Source organism: Coregonus lavaretus, assembly GCF_964263955.1.
Source record: "Coregonus lavaretus genome assembly, chromosome: 24".
Lineage (NCBI taxonomy): Eukaryota > Metazoa > Chordata > Actinopteri > Salmoniformes > Salmonidae > Coregonus > Coregonus lavaretus.
Genome location: NC_140011.1, coordinates 3,497,552 through 3,514,632, shown reverse-complemented (window position 1 = coordinate 3,514,632; position 17,081 = coordinate 3,497,552). Strand labels below are relative to the sequence as shown.

The following is a 17,081-nucleotide window of genomic DNA, read 5'->3' as shown; positions in this document are numbered from 1 at the left end:
TGGGGCCATGTATCGTGAGATTTTGAGTGAAAACCTCCTTCCATCAGCAAGGGCATTGAAGATGAAACGTGGCTGGGTCTTTCAGCATGACAATGATCCCAAACACACCGCCCGGGCAACGAAGGAGTGGCTTCGTAAGAAGCATTTCAAGGTCCTGGAGTGGCCTAGCCAGTCTCCAGATCTCAACCCCATAGAAAATCTTTGGAGGGAGTTGAAAGTCCGTGTTGCCCAGCGACAGCCCCAAAACATCACTGCTCTAGAGGAGATCTGCATGGAGGAATGGGCCAAAATACCAGCAACAGTGTGTGAAAACCTTGTGAAGACTTACAGAAAACGTTTGACCTGTGTCATTGCCAACAAAGGGTATATAACAAAGTATTGAGAAACTTTTGTTATTGACCAAATACTTATTTTCCACCATAATTTGCAAATAAATTCATTAAAAATCCTACAATGTGATTTCCTGGATTTTTTTCCTCATTTTGTCTGTCATAGTTGATGTGTACCTATGATGAAAATTACAGGCCTCTCTCATCTTTTTAAGTGGGAGAACTTGCACAATTGGTGGCTGACTAAATACTTTTTTTTCCCACTGTAACTAGTTTGAGCCAATCAGAAAGCAGCATATGAGCCACTGTTGACACAACACCAGTAAGAAAACGCAGGAAGAAGGAAAAAAAAAAATACAGCAAATTTGTTTTAAAAACTAACATCTGATTTCAGATGGTTATAGCTTGTAGGCACAGTACTAATTATCACAGTTACATATAGTTTTGGGGAGTAACTGTTTATATGTAATCAGTTACATGTAATCTGACTACAAAAACTATATGTAAACTGTAACTGTATTCAATTACGTTACCACCAAAAATATTGTCATCAGATTACATATACTTTTGAAAAACTAGAGGACTACTTCTTACATTACTTTTACATTCAGAAAGGATGCTTGCAAAAAAAACAAAAAACATTATGACACCTTTCTGTTTTCTCAATAACATTCAATTTAGCATTGAAAAAAGGCACACGTTTAAGTTTGTTCCACCTGAGCGAGTCTGTCCACAATGCTTGTGGAAACAACGCTTGTTTGGCGACCGCAACCCGTGTTCTCTGCAGTCATTGAGTAGTGTTCATGTGGGTGGCTGGCGCACGCTTAGAAAGACACTTAAGATGAAGAGATCAACTAACTCCACTTTGAGTTAGTTTCCAAGCACTTCCTTTATATTGGGCTACACCAGTGCTATTTTGGAAACAGGACAAAGGTTGTCATGTTTATAAAGGTGTTGGAACATTTTTCACAATGAAGAGGCTGACATTACACTCTACAGTACACATAGCCTACTTCCCACTATCTTTTAATCTGTTATATAAAAAACAAATTAATAAAGACTGTTCAAGTACTCCATTACTGCACTTACTGACCTGTTACTCGTTAATTTTATAGGTTATTTAATTGTTTATATTTACATTCTAGTCGTTGTTATCCAGAGACATATAATAATTACATCTGAAATAGGTGAACCTAACACATGATCATGATCATTGCAGGTAAAAAAAAAAAAAAGGTTTGCACTGCCCTGCAAAAAGTATATTGTTATAGAAAATCAGAATATACCAAATACGTACAACTTTTAATTGTCATAAGTAATTTTTCATTAGTAAGTCTAACAAAAATGCAGGTTGAGTGCTCACAACAGCCCCGTAGGCACATGTAGGCCTGGGTGCACCCACTTGTCAGTGTTAGAAATGGGAAATTATTAGTCTTTTTACCTAAACATGCCATCACCATCAGTGTCACGATCGTCGTAAGAACCGGACCAAGGCGCAGCGTGATAGGCGTATATCTTTTAATGAGTACTTAATACAATCACAAAAACAACAAAACGATACGTGAAGTCTAAAGGTTCACAAACACAAACCTATAAAGAACAAGATCCCAAAAATAACTGTGCAAAACAGGCTGCCTAAGTATGGTTCCCAATCGAGGCAACAAGCAACAGCTGCCTCTGATCGGGAACCACCCTGGCCAACATAGATCTAAACGATCTAGAATAAACACATTGAAACTACAACATAGAAAATAACACCCTGGCTCAACATAAAAGAGTCCCCAGAGCCAGGGCATGACAGTACCCCCCCCAACCAAACACCACAGGGGAGGGGCCGGGTGGGCATTCCGCCTCGGAGGCGGATCCGGCTCCGGGCGTGACCACCCCTCTCTCTCTCGCCCTCGTGGTCTGGCCCTGCTGACCGGAGCTGGACTGAACACCGGTGGAGCGGATTGCTCTGGCTCCGGTGTGGAGCAGCTGACCGGTGCCGGACCAGGCACAGGTGGAACAGGCACGGACCGTGCCGGACTGACGACGCGCACCACTGGCTTGGTGCGGGGAGCAGGAACGGACCGGGCTGACGACGCGCACCACTGGCTTGGTGCGGGGAGCAGGAACGGGCCGGACCGGGCTGACGACGCGCACCACTGGCTTGGTGCGGGGAGCAGGAACGGGCCGGACCGGACTGACGACGCGCACCACTGGCTTGGTGCGGGGAGCGGGAACGGGCCGGACAGGGCTGACGACGCGCACCACTGGCTTGGTGCGGGGAGCAGGAACGGGCCGGACCGGGCTGACGACACGCACCACTGGCTTGGTGCGGGGAGCAGGAACGGGCCGGGCTGGCGACGCGCACCACAGGCTTGGTGCGGGGAGCAGGAACAGGCCGGACCGGGCTGACGACGCGCACCACAGGCCTGGCGCGGGGAGAAGGAACAGGCCGGACCGGGCTGGCAACGCGCACCACCGCCTTGGTGCGGGGAGCAGGAACGGGCCGGGCCGGGCTGGCGACGTGCACCATTGGCTTGGTCCTGGGAGCGGGAACGGGCCGGACCAGGCTGATGACGCACACCACTGGCTTGGTGCGGGGAGCAGGAACGGGCCGGGCCGGGCTGGCGACGCGCACCACAGGCTTGGTGCAGGGAGCAGGAACAGGCCGGACCGGGCTGGCGACGCGCACCACTGGCTTGGTGCGGGGAGCAGGAACAGGCCGGACCGGGCTGATGACGCGCACCACAGGCTTGGTGCGGGGAGCAGGAACAGGCCGGACCGGGCTGGCGACGTGCACCACAGGCTTGGTGCGAGGGACAGGAACAGGCCGGGCTGGCGACGCGCACCACAGGCTTGGTGTGAGGGGCAGGAACAGGCCGGACCGGGCTGGCGACGCGCACCACAGGCTTGGTGCGGGGAGCAGGCACAGGCCGGACCGGGCTGGCGACGCGCATCACAGGCTTGGTGCGAGGGACAGGAACAGGCCGGACCGTACTGGGAACACAGCATCGTCGTAAGAACCGGACCAAGGCGCAGCGTGATAGGCGTATATCTTTTAATGAGTACTTAATACAATCACAAAAACAACAAAACGATACGAGAAGTCTAAAGGTTCACAAACACAAACTTATAAAGAACAAGATCCCACAAATAACTGTGCAAAACAGGCTGCCTAAGTATGGTTCCCAATCAGAGACAATGAGCAACAGCTGCCTCTGATCGGGAACCACCCTGGCCAACATAGATCTAAACGATCTAGAATAAACACATAGAAACTACAACATAGAAACTAACACCCTGGCTCAACATAAAAGAGTCCCCAGAGCCAGGGCGTGACAATCAGCTAGAAATAATAGCAAGCAGTGCACTGGAGTGACATTCAGATGAACTGGAATGACATTCACTCTCATAAGATGGGTAGCCAAAAATAACAAACTGAAAGCCACACCCCCAATTAGCCAAAAATATGACCGCATTGAGGCATGTCACTGTGCTTCTATGGCTATATGCACCATGCCACTGCCTACTTCATTTGTTCATTTAGCAGCTCATAATCCAGTGCCTTTAACACAGTCAACACATCTATATTTTCGCTTTAATTAGCTTTAAAAACGCAATATTTCATCTCAGCCTCATGACAAAATGTGTAGAATACCATGAGGTTAGCTTTAAAACAACAGTTTTAGAATTTTTGGGGCGTACACAGACATGTCTGAAGGACCACCCACCGACACATTTGTTATAACAATAAAACAATTCTGTTACACTGGTATAGGGCAGAATAGCATAGCAGGTGCCATCATTTCCACTCTCCTTCATTCCTTAAATTACAAAACATTACAGGTTCATGTTTTTCTTCCAATTCATATGAGCTGTCATGCAGTGCGCACATTGTGTGTGTGCGTGTGTGTGCGTGAGAAAAGAATGCAAACAAGCAGCCAATTCACATTCTTCTCCTTTTCTAACGCCCCTCCTCTCTTTCTCTCTCTTTTTCACCTTACCTCCCTCCCTCCCTCCCTCCCTCACTCTACTGTACCTCTCCTCCTGCTTTCTCTCTCCATTCCACCTTTCTCTGGAAAATACATCCACATTCCATCCTGGCCACTGCCTGCCTGCCTGGGAAAGTAGAAAACACAGGAGAGCACTGTGGAGCACTCACAAAATACACTCGCACTCAGGCAAAATACATGAGCAAAGACATAAACAAACACACACACACAGATTGCATACTGATACATGCACAAATATACACGTATGCGCACGTACACATGGACACACACACATTACAAAACAAATACATGCACAAACAAACAAGTATGTCCACACACACAGACACACACCCACAACTGGTTGGAAAAGGTGTGTTTATTTCTGTTGTTCACTGCTACACAAGTACTACCTAGATTATATGAGCTGGGCTAGTTTAGGGGTAATGATGTCACATCTATAGTGTAGCAGTATTATGCACATCCAATTGGGTTACACCAGCAGTATGCATGTTTGTGTCACCATGTCAAATAAAAAGAAAATGTAGCCTATGCTAAATCAGTGCAGTGGTGTTAATTCAATAAAAATCCTTATGGTGGGCCTCCCGAGTGGCGCAGCGGTCTAAGGCACTGCATCGCAGACCCGGGTTCGAGCCGCGACTGGGAAACCCATGAGGCTGCGCACAATTGGCCCAGCGTCGTCAGGGGAGGGTTTGGCCGGCCGGGATGTCCTTGTCCCATCGCAATCTAGCGACTCCTGTGGCGGGCCTGCATGCACGCTGACACGGTCGCCAGTTGTACTTGTTTCCTCCAACACATTGGTGCGGCTGGCTTCCAGGTTGAGCGAGCAGTGTGTCAAGAAGCAGTGCTGCTTGGCAGGCTCGTGTTTCAGAGGACGCATGGCTCTCGACCTTCGCCTCTCCTGAGTCCGTACGGGAGTTGCAGCGATGGGACAAGACTGTAACTACCAATTAGATATCACGAAATTGGGGGTAAAAAGCAGCATATTTTCATTAATTTTTTTATTTTATGATGTGTGTTCAAGAGATTTACAAGACATGTACAGTGTCAAATCAATAGGAATGTTTTATTTATTTTTCTTCATTATTTCCATATATTTCTCAAAAAGGTAGGCCTATGTGCACATTTTTTCCACATGTAATCATTCCAGAGTGTTTTAACTAAACAAAATTGGCTAAATTCTGCTGTCTTATTTTCTATTTCCTTTCCATATGGGCTGTGTTAGGAGAAAACTCTGCTTATTTCCAACCATTGCCTAGGCACACTTTACGGGAACTGGAACATGCTTCCAGCTATGGAAATCTATGAGTGACTTAATTCAATCTTAAATTCAAATGGGCAGATGATAAATCAATATCATGTTTGCAATTCCTTTTGCTAAATGGCTATGCATTTTTTGTAACAAAATTCAAAGTAACATGATCATTTTCATGACTGAGTATGCATAATGCTTGCCAATTTGAAAAAGAAATAGCAGTGTTTCATGTTTCATTTCCATGGTACTATCCAGTACAACACTGACACATTTAAAAATGAAATATCAGTAATGAGTCAGTAATGCCCAGAGCATGCAGTAACCTCTACTGGCGATCAATGAAGTGAAAACTTGAAAGAGTCATGATTCTACAAGCCACGTTCACATGTCCTTCACCATAGTGGGCTTATCGCGAACTGCAGCCCCCCAAACGATTCGCTCTCGAGTTCAGGTTTGTTGAGCAGAGGCTGTGAATGTTTTGGTTCTACAAAGCTGTGTTCATCGATAACATTCAATAATCAATGATTTGCATTCATTCTGGAACCATGCGATCAATTATAATTTCTAAACATGTATTTTTCTGCTCTATGCTCATGATCTATTTCCCTGCATGCATATGATAGACACTTGGTGGTCGAGCATGTCTCTGGAGCCGCTGAGTCGGAGGAGCGCGTCTTAATCCTGCTGTAGGAGGTCAAACAAACAACTAAAATGAGTCACACAGAAAAACTATTAACGACACTCGAGTCAGTAAAAGAGTTCAAAAATAACAATTTTGTGAACTGCACATCACTAGCAGAGAGAAAGAGGTGAAGCTGTACTATATACTGAATGACTCAGATCATCTTTGCTATGCTGGCTAGGGAAGCTGGTGAGCAAGAAGTATGTGGGGGGAGACACGGGGAGACAGATCGGGGCAAGGTGCTTGCTGCAAGTTTCCTAGCAATGATGGCTAGTATATGTAGCTAGCTAGCTTAGATACGTTAGCTAACTAGCTAGCTGGCTGTGCATTTTAAGAGATTAGTAGATGGACATAACCAACTGAAATCACTCTGGTCTAACAACTAAATAAATAACTAAATCAATAAATAAATAAATAACTAAATGAATAAATTATATATATATATATACAGTGAGGGAAAAAAAGTATTTGATCACCTGCTGATTTTGTACATTTGCCCACTGACAAAGAAATGATCAGTCTATAATTTTAATGGTAGGTTTATTTGAACAGTGAGAGACAGAATAACAACAAAAAACTCCAGAATAACGCATGTCAAAAATGTTATAAATTGATTTGTATTATATGAGGGAAATAAATATTTGACCCCCTCTCAATCAGAAAGATTTCTGGCTCCCAGGTGTCTTTTATACAGGTAACGAGCTGAGATTAGAAGCACACTCTTAAAGGGAGTGCTCCTAATCTCAGTTTGTTACCTGTATAAAAGACACCTGTCCACAGAAGCAATCAATCAATCAGATTCCAAACTCTCCACCATGGCCAAGACCAAAGAGCTCTCCAAGGATGTCAGGGACAAGATTGTAGACCTACACAAGGCTGGAATGGGCTACAAGACCATCGCCAAGCAGCTTGGTGAGAAGGTGACAACAGTTGGTGCGATTATTCGCAAATGGAAGAAACACAAAAGAACTGTCAATCTCCCTCGGCCTGGGGCTCCATGCAAGATCACACCTTGTGGAGTTGCAATGATCATGAGAATGGTGAGGAATCAGCCCAGAAGTACACGGGAGGATCTTGTCAATGATCTCAAGGCAGCTGGGACCATAGTCACCAAAAAAACAATTGGTAACACACTATGCCGTGAAGGACTGAAATCCTGCAGCGCCCGCAAGGTCCCCCTGCTCAAGAAAGCACATATACAGGGCCGTCTGACTTTTTCCAATGAACATCTGAATGATTCAGAGGAGAACTGGGTGAAAGTGTTGTGGTCAGATGAGACCAAAATCGAGGTCTTTGGCATCAACTCATCTCGCCGTGTTTGGAGGAGGAGGAATGCTGCCTATGACCCCAAGAACACCATCTCCACCGTCAAACATGGAGGTGGAAACATTATGCTTTGGGGGTATTTTTCTGCTAAGGGGACAGGATACCTTCACCGCATCAAAGGGACGATGGACGGGGCCATGTACCATCAAATCTTGGGTGAGAACCTCCTTCCCTCAGCCAGGGCATTGAAAATGGGTCGTGGATGGGTATTCCAGCATGACAATGACCCAAAACACACGGCCAAGGCAACAAAGGAGTGGCTCAAGAAGAGGCACATTAAGTTCCTGGAGTGGCCTAGCCAGTCTCCAGACCTTAATCCCATAGAAAATCTGTGGAGGGAGCTGAAGGTTCGAGTTGCCAAACGTCAGCCTCGAAACCTTAATGACTTGGAGAAGATCTGTAAAGAGGAGTGGAAAATTTTTTCCTGAGATGTGTGCAAACCTGGTGGCCAACTACAAGAAACGTCTGACCTCTGTGATTGCCAACAAGGGTTTTGCCACCAAGTACTAAGTCATGTTTTGCAGAGGGGTCAAATACTTATTTCCCTCATTAAAATGCTAATAAATTTATAACATTTTTGACATGCGTTTTTTTCTGGATTTTTTTGTTGTTATTCTGTCTCTCACTGTTCAAATAAACCGACCATTAAAATTATAAACTGATCATGTCTTTGTCAGTGGGCAAACGTACAAAATCAGCAGGGGATCAAATACTTTTTTCCCCTCACTGTATATATATATATACACATATACACACACACACACACACACACAGTACCAGTCAAAAGTTTGGACACACCTACTCATTCAATGGTTTTTCTTTATTTTGACTATTTTCTACATTGTAGAATAATAGTGAAGACATCAAAACTATGAAATAACACATATGGAATCATGTAGTAACCAACAAAGTGTTAATCCAATCAAAACATATTTTATATTTGAGATTCTTCACAGTAGCCACCCTTTGCCTTGATGACAGCTTTCCACACTCTTGGCATTCTCTCAACCAGCTTCATGAGGTAGTCAACTGGAATGCATTTCAATTAACAGCTGTGCCTTGTTTAAAGTGAATTTGTGGATTTTTTTTTCTTCTTAATGCGTTTGAGCCAATCAGTTGTGTTGTGACAAGGTAGGGGTGGTATACAGAAGATAGCCCTATTTGGTAAAAGACCAAGTCCATATTATGGCAAGAACAGCTCAAATAAGCAAAGAGAAACAACAGTCCATCATTACTTTAAGACATGAAGGTCAGTCAATCCGGAAGATTTCAAGAACTGAACATTTCTTCAAGTGCAGTCGCAAAATCCATCAAGCGCTATGATGAAACTGGCTCTCATGAGGACCGCCACAGGAGAGGACGACCCAGAGTTACCTCTGCTGCAGAGGATAAGTTCATTAAAGTTACCAGCCTCAGATTGCAGCCCAAATAAATGCTTCACAGAGTTCAAGTAACAGACACATCTCAACATCAACTGTTCAGAGGAGACTGTGTGAATCAGGCCTTCATGGTCGTATTGCTGCAAAGAAACCACTACTAAAGGACACCAATAAGAAGAAGAGACTTGCTTGGGCCAATAAACACAAGCAATGGATATTAGACCGGTGGAAATCTGTCCTTTGGTCTGATGAGTCTAAATGAGAGGCATGCACAATTAACCATAAAAACATTTTATTAAGGATATACCTTTCTGTATCCTTGGTGACCTGTGATAGAGACATTGTCCTACAGGTAACAGTTATTCTTGTTCTTAGAATCACTTGTGTTCAAGAAACAGGTTACTATCCACACAAAGTGTTCAACTACTGTAGGTTTCCTTTATAATGGTTTCCAACATCTGATTGTCAGAACCTCATTGAAGAGCAAGAACATCTCAGTATTGTCATTATTTTTTGCAGAACATCTTATTGAACACGTGGTAACAAAGTGGCACTATCATTTTGACTGAACACTTCAAGCAGTTCAAGGACAATGGATCAGCCTGCCCTCCTATTCCTCATCAGTACAGTTACTAATATTAGCAGTATCATTGGGGATGATATTCCTTCTCGGTTTCTACCAGCTATGGAGACAGGTCATCAGCCAGAACCTCCTGTGAAAAAGGAGCACAAATTATGCAAAAAACGATAGCATGGATGGAAACCTAAAACACAGATTATCAATGTACAACTCATGATAAGTGGACTAGTCACAATTCAATTCACATCTGTTTTTCATTGTTCACAATAACTGTATGCTCCGGTTTAGTGCATGTTGTCATAACCAATCACTCATTCACTCAATTTACCCAAGTGTGGTCTATTGAGTAGTTAAATTAGGTGTTGTAGCACAAGTAGGGGTGACAATGTTCACACTGTTGCCCATTAGGCAAGAAAGAGGAACAGTGAACTAGGCTAACCAAATGTGCAAATCCATTGCTCTTTAATCCATTCCATGAAGGGGAGTTGCCAGTGCAGACCATTGGAAGAAACTGGGGGGAGGTGGGGGGGAATCAGTGTATCAAGACATCTTGCTTCCTATGGGAGAGCATCCTTACCTGTCTGATGGTGGGCAGCTTGGTCAGCAGCATCTGGAAGACAGGAGGAAGCAGTGTCTGCTTGCGGAGCTGCTGGGGTTGCCCGTACACAGCAATGACGTCATAGTTTCCTGATGGTTGGAACACAAAATAGATTAGTTGAAAGGCACACTGTCAGGTCTAGGGCAAATTAGCTAATATAGAAAAGGCTTTTCTTCCAAAAATAACTTTTGTAGCCTTCAAATCAGACAACAGGAACTCATTATCAATTCATATCATAGATGATCTGCCCCCTAACAGAGTCTCTGGTACTGTCCCCTGCGGGATATAATAATTAAATACTGTAACGTTGACATTTACTGGCATGCAAACGAAAGCTTGACTTACAATAAACAAAATGTCACATACAAGAACTCAATGGGCGAGGATCATGGGACTACAATATTAATAGAATTTGCTATAGAGTAGTTATATTGAGGGAGTTTAATTAAACTGGACCGGAGTGCACCAGGCTATGGCCCGTGACATGCATGGGCAAAAGCGGTGAGGGAGGAGCGCCCTGCTCAACTCGAACAGTAATCTGCGCCGCCAAATTATATTGTCAACAAGACATCATGGTTCATTGTTCAGAAACATACAACATGTATTTTCCATAAAGTATATGTTAGAATTGTATTAATTTTACTTGGGAAGGCAGATAAAGTACATATTCGTTTTTTTCCAAGAGCAAACAACACTCTGAATCCTAAATAATTACTCCACGTTCTTGACATATGTCACTTTGTTTTGAGCCGACTTCGCCGTGGGCTTTGAACAAGGCACCCTCAGCTACAGGGCAGCTACAGGGCAACCCGATTTTCAAAAACAATCACTTTTCACCCGGTGCAATCTCCGCCCACCCAGGCCAGCTTAATCAAATCCCCTCATTGTAATATCACTGTAACCCTCAGCTACAGGAATAGGCGTATAGGTGGTTGAGAGAGCACACAAGGGCTACATCCCAATTCTCCACCCTTCTCTTATGCTGTGCACTTGCAAACTCCTCATCATGGATGTTTGAAAGTGCACACTTCGGTAAAAGGGAGGACCATCAGGACACAAATCAGCAACATGACAGTAACTCTACAACAAGTCCAATTCATTTGAGTACTGCCTATGAGGAGAAAGGGAGCTCCACACACGGTCTGTTCACAGTGTGACATAATGTGTCTTTGGGTTGCACAATCACTGCCAAGTAATGGCTTGTAATGACTTGCAAACATACAGTAAATGGTATCTACCTCTATGCTTGCAACCTCTGCCTCCTATCTATCCAAGTAGTAGTACCTAATATGGGATACTTACTTCCACGATGTCTTGTTGTGAAGGTAGCTAGCTAGCTAGGCTAGCCAGTGCCAGTGGGCTAGCTAGCGACTGTAATGTTTGCCAGTAACATTAGCCAGTAGTGCCTCTTCATAGCCAATTAGGTACTAGCAAGCTAGCCTTTGATCATGACTCTCAGTTCCCTTACATTACACATCAGTCATTGGACAAAGGTGTCTACTGTAGGGGGGAATTTTGTTAAGATCACCAACGCTTGGTCTGAACATTACAGGCATCGCTTGCGGTACAGTTTTGGAAGCATAAGGACCTTATCTTTCATATCAGGCCTGAAATTATACAAAATAAAAAAAGGTTAAATTGATACACACCTTGATAGGGTTAGGGTTAGTGTTCCCACATGGCCATATCTCCATGTTACAGCGCTAGAGGTGACCACCTGTGCTAATTAGCTATCTAGAATGCTTCGTACACCAGTGTGTAAGCGTAACTCGGGAAGCGTAGCGTAAGTGTAGTTTCGTTGGATGGAGGCACCCATAGCTGTTGATTTGGGCAAAACTGCTACAGTAAGTGTATCTTTTATATTTGAAGGATTCTTTCTCGCTGATGAAAGATAAGGGCTATATGTTTCGAATGCTCTATCACAAGAGATGATTTATTGAAGTTTCTAAACATTAAAACACAGCGTCGGGATTGTAGTTCACATGAGGCAGTCGTGGGCGATTCTAATGGCTGAGAACTGTAGGGAGAAGGCAGAATGCCACCTAAAGTTTTCGAAAGCTACTAGCTAGCTATCTAACCTACCGGTAGCTAGCTACATGCCCTGTAGCTGCCCTACCGGTAGCTAGCTACACAAAAAATAAATAAAAAAATACATATAATTGCCAATTAGCCATATTAGCTAGCTACTAGTAGCTCCCAGTGTCCCCTCCGCTGAGCTTTATAGTCCCCTCCCACACACTAGATGTTCTTCTTCTTCTTCTTTTGTGGGGTTTCTCACTGGCTTTTGTTGCCGGGATAGCCTAAAAACATGCCACATCAATACAGCTATGACCGAAAGTGACTGTTGACAGCAAGCACAGGCAACGTCTTCTACCTCACGTTACCGGAACCCCGCCCACAGTGTTTGATTGACAATCAACACAAGTCGAAAACAGTAACGCAACTAAGGAAACAAAACAGTAAAATGAAGCATTGCGATTGATTTATCGAATTTGATTGATTATTCAAATTTTGACAGTCTTAAACCACACAGAGTATGGAAAGAAATGGTCAATTGCAAATTCATGCTATCACAACAAGGAAATGAAATGGCAAACATGAGAAATGATTTGTCATTTAAGCATTTACAGTTGATTTTTAAATGTGTCAGTGTTGTCCTGGATAGTACCATGGAAATGAAATATGAAACACAATTTGCTATTTATTTTTCAAAATGGCAGATATTATGCATACTCAATCATGAACATGATAATGCAATATCTTTTTTGGCATTTCAATTAGAGTTTTGTCACAAAAAATGCATACCCATTTAGGAAAAGGAATTGCAAACATGATATTGATTTATAATTTGCACATTTGCCTTTCCAATTGAGTTTTGGCAGCTAAATGTTTCCATTCCCAGCTAGAGACATCTCCATGGAAACGAATCCATTGGCTGAGGGTGGATGGGATGTGGAGGGATATGAAGAGGTCAAGACATGCGGTTTCCTTGGAAACTGTGCACATGGCTCTAGCCTTGCTCCCGCCCTTTCTCCGACTGGCGCTCGCAAGGGGGGTCAGGGTTTTTTAATTGGCTGAAATTCTGCCTCTAGGCTTGACACCTCCTCCGTGACAGAGTTTCAAGCTATTAAAGGCGAAAGGAAAGGCAATTCTATACCCATTCATTAAATTCGGGTGAAGTCAATCGATCAATAATATAATAATACTTTTAGCAAAAAATATATCTTTAAATTTACAATCTGTAGAAACTATGAGAATAGAAAGGTTCAGAACTTTTGTGAAACATCACAGCACAGTGTTGTTGTCCATTAGTTTGCTCCATTTAGGGGAGGGGTGGTAGGGTTAGGGGAAAATAATAAAGGAAAATATATTTAACAAAAAAAAACAGCTTCACCTGGAATGCTTTGAATGCATATGTTCCCACATATGCTGAGCACTTGTTGGCTGCTTTTCCTTCCCTCTGCGGTCCAACTCATCCCAAACCATCTCAATTGGGTTGACGGCGGGTGATTGTGGGGGCCAGGTCATTTGATGCAGTACTCCATCACTCTCCATCTTGGTCAAATAGCCCTTACACAGCCTGGAGGTGTGTTGGGTCACTGTCCTGTTGAAAAACAAATGATAGTCCCAATAAGTGCAGACCAGATTGGATGGTGTATCGCTGCAGAATGCTGTGGTAGCCATGCTGGTTAAGTGTGCCTTGACTTCTAAATAAATCACAGACAATGTCACCAGCAAAGCACCCCCATACCATCACACCTCCTCCTCCATGCTTCACGGTGGGAACCACACATGTAGAGATCATCCGTTCACCTACTCTGCATCTCACAAAGACACAGCGGTTGGAACCAAAAATCTCAAATTTGGACTCATCAGACCAAAAGACAGATTTCCACTGGTCTAATGTCCATTGCTCGTGTTTCTTGGTCCAAGCAAGTGTCTTCTCCTTATTGGTGTCCTTTAGTAGTGATTTATTTGCAGCAATTAGACCATGAAGGCCTGATTCACGCAGTCTCCTCTGCACAGTTGATGTTGAGATGTGTCTGTTACTTGAACTCTGTGAATAATTTATTTTGGGCTGCCATTTCAGAGGCTGGTAACTAATGAACTTATCCTCTGCAGCAGAAGTAACTCTGGGTATTCCTTTCCTGTGGCGGTCCTCATGAGAGCCAGTTTCATCATAGCGCTTGATGGTTTTTGCGACTGCACTTGAAGAAATGTTCAAAGTTGAAATCTTTAAAATTATACTAGCTGTATAACTGATTATAGAGCTATATGTGTGCAATTGTTTTGCATGGAATAATCTGACATTTGTAGTTCTGAATATGCTCTTCAAGAGATTATGATATTACAACCAAAGAGTTATAACATTTATTTAAAAATCTCTTGAAAACGGCATGCAGTTGTCAATGGTTTTAGCAGAGATTGGGATCTCCTTGACCCCCAGCAGGCAAATTGAACGTTCTGCACCTTATTGTGACGTTTTATTGATAACGACCTATTAGACAGGTTTGGATTTCTCCCTGACCAATATGGCTGCCATTTTCACCCCATTCTGGAACTTTGAGGGTTTATGACATAGCCCATCTACTAATTTAATAGGATCTGTATGTGTGCACCACCGCACATATTCCCAATAATTCATTATAAAGGACAATAGTTATTATATTTTTATTGGTCATGTTGTCGGTATTTATTTAATCATACACAGTAGCATATAAACAGCATAACAGGTCATATATAGGGAATATTGCTGCGTTCGTAACCAAGTGGGAATTTACCACATTAAGGCTGGGAAAAATCCACTTGAATGGCCCTCCAACTGGTAATTACTAGTGGGAAACTAATCTATCATCTTGAACTCCCACTTCTCCCACATGCTGACCCCTGACATCACCTACTAAGGAAATTACCTCATAACAGCATTTTCGGCAGTTAAATGCAACAACAAAATATTTATAGAAAGCAATCTATTAATATGTTTTTGGAACACAATCATTTGTTTACAAGCATGATTGCTGTATGTTTTGTTTATGCAGCATGTTGGCCATTAGCCAATCAGCGTTTCTCAGCAGAGTTCAAAGCACCTGAATGCATCCAAATGGTATTTACAACTTCACAACTGGTAAATTCCCACCACCAACTTAATTACAAACACAGCATTAGTCACAGCTGGGATGGTACAGGGCAAAACCTTATTTTACATTTTACATTTTTAGTCATTTAGCATCAAAGCATTATCTATCAACTAGTACAACGCATTATATATTTATAGGCCAAACGAGCTTGTTGGAAGCTTTTTAAATTTATAAATCACAAGAGGGGGATATGCATTGCGCAATATATATTTATTTATCTAAAAGGCACTTTCAATTAAACATGAATTGATCAATATAGAGGATCTTACCGTACGGTTACAACACATCATCGTCATAAGATACAACGCATCCGCTAAAGGCTATACTTCTAGCCAAAAACAACCAAAGAACTGTGATATTTTGGTCAATAACGTGACTTTTGTCTGATCTCTCAAAAATCAGTCACATAGATATCAGATACGAAGCAGGTCGAGGGCAAATAAGCTTCTTCTCAGCAAATGCTGTGCGCCCCGTGGAGCGTTTTCTGTAAAAAATTACCAGAAATAACGGAGGCGAGCTGCTCTCTGAAGCAGCAACTGGCGAATTATGTTTAAGATGATTACTTTGCCTTTAAGTTCAGAAGGCATCTATCTACCAAGCACCAAAAGCTCCGCCCCTGATATTTTACCTTCAAGTCCCTCCTGCCACTGGAGTGCCTGCGAGTGTCTCTGGTAACGCAAAAAAACGCAAATCACAACTTCAATTCCCACAATGCATTCATGTGAGGTCTTGTAGCCTAGTTATCTGACTTCATTTTAGGGACTTTTGATGGATGAGCATGTTATATCAAAATAATATTCCATGTTGCATCACTTGCAAGACAATTGACAGGCGTTATGTTATTTCTGCGCATTTATGTCTGGAGTTGTTGTTAAAAATCAAGAATGCATATGATGCAGGAATTCTATGAGTTAGCCTAATCAATGTAAAAGCTTTGAATAATATTTCAGTATAAAAGCAATGGACATTATTTAGCTTCATGTTACCCCAAAACAGTTTTAACAACTTGTTGTTATATATTCAAATGTAATGTTATTGCAATGTCCTTATAGGGTATTTAATAACCATTTTACTTTTGTGCATAAAAAACACATTTGCGCATGAAAACGTTACATTGTTATATTGGAGTAATATTATGTATTCATAAAAAATGTTTAAGATTACATTTGTTGCATGACACACGTGAAAAAAAAACATGTCTGTCATTGTTGTCAATAAACTGTCGACGGATGTGATGTGTAAAGAAGCATGTCAAAAGACAAGAGTGCTGTTACCAAAAGTCCCCCATTGGCGTGTGATACGCTTTACCGCTGACAGATCCTTTATTTTTACCCATCTACAATAAGGTGCCCTTCTTTGATAGGCACTGGAAAACCTTTGTGAAAGAAATGTATGTTTGAGTTTGTATTTTCTATGATTGGTTAAATCAAGCCGTCTGAAACACAGACACACAAACTACAAAGACAAGTGCACTGCACATACATGCACTAAATGCACAACACACATAAACACACACACAGACTGACACACACAGGTCGAGCTCTAGCCTTTTGGGGGCCCGGAGTGAGATTTGTTTGGGGGGGGGGGGGGGCTCTCTTGAGGTTTGTTTCCTGAAATTCGACTCATTTTGCTATGGGGCGTAGAGAAAATGTTGCAGTTTGAAAGGAAGTTTTCTGCAATTCTATATATTTTGCCATGGGGCAGCGAGAAAACGTTGCAAATGTATAACATATTTCATGAAATTCTACCCATTTCGCTATGGGGTGGAGAGACATTTTTGCAGTTTTAAAGCTAAT

The 17,081-nt window shown here is 42.7% G+C and overlaps 1 long non-coding RNA gene across 2 annotated transcripts; it reads right to left on the bottom strand.

The window, feature by feature from the left end:
• Positions 1-8,391: 8,391 nt before the first annotated feature.
• Positions 8,392-15,917, bottom strand: LOC311100088. Of its 2 annotated transcripts, none has more exons than XR_014609794.1 (4): positions 15,555-15,917; positions 13,542-13,751; positions 9,989-10,236; positions 8,392-9,682 (listed from the first exon to the last, which is right to left on the bottom strand). It is a non-coding gene; the product is annotated as an uncharacterized lncRNA (long non-coding RNA). The 2 variants fall into 2 exon arrangements; XR_014609795.1 differs by having other exon boundaries at positions 10,127-10,236; positions 15,555-15,846.
• Between the last annotated feature and the right edge of the window lie 1,164 nt (positions 15,918-17,081).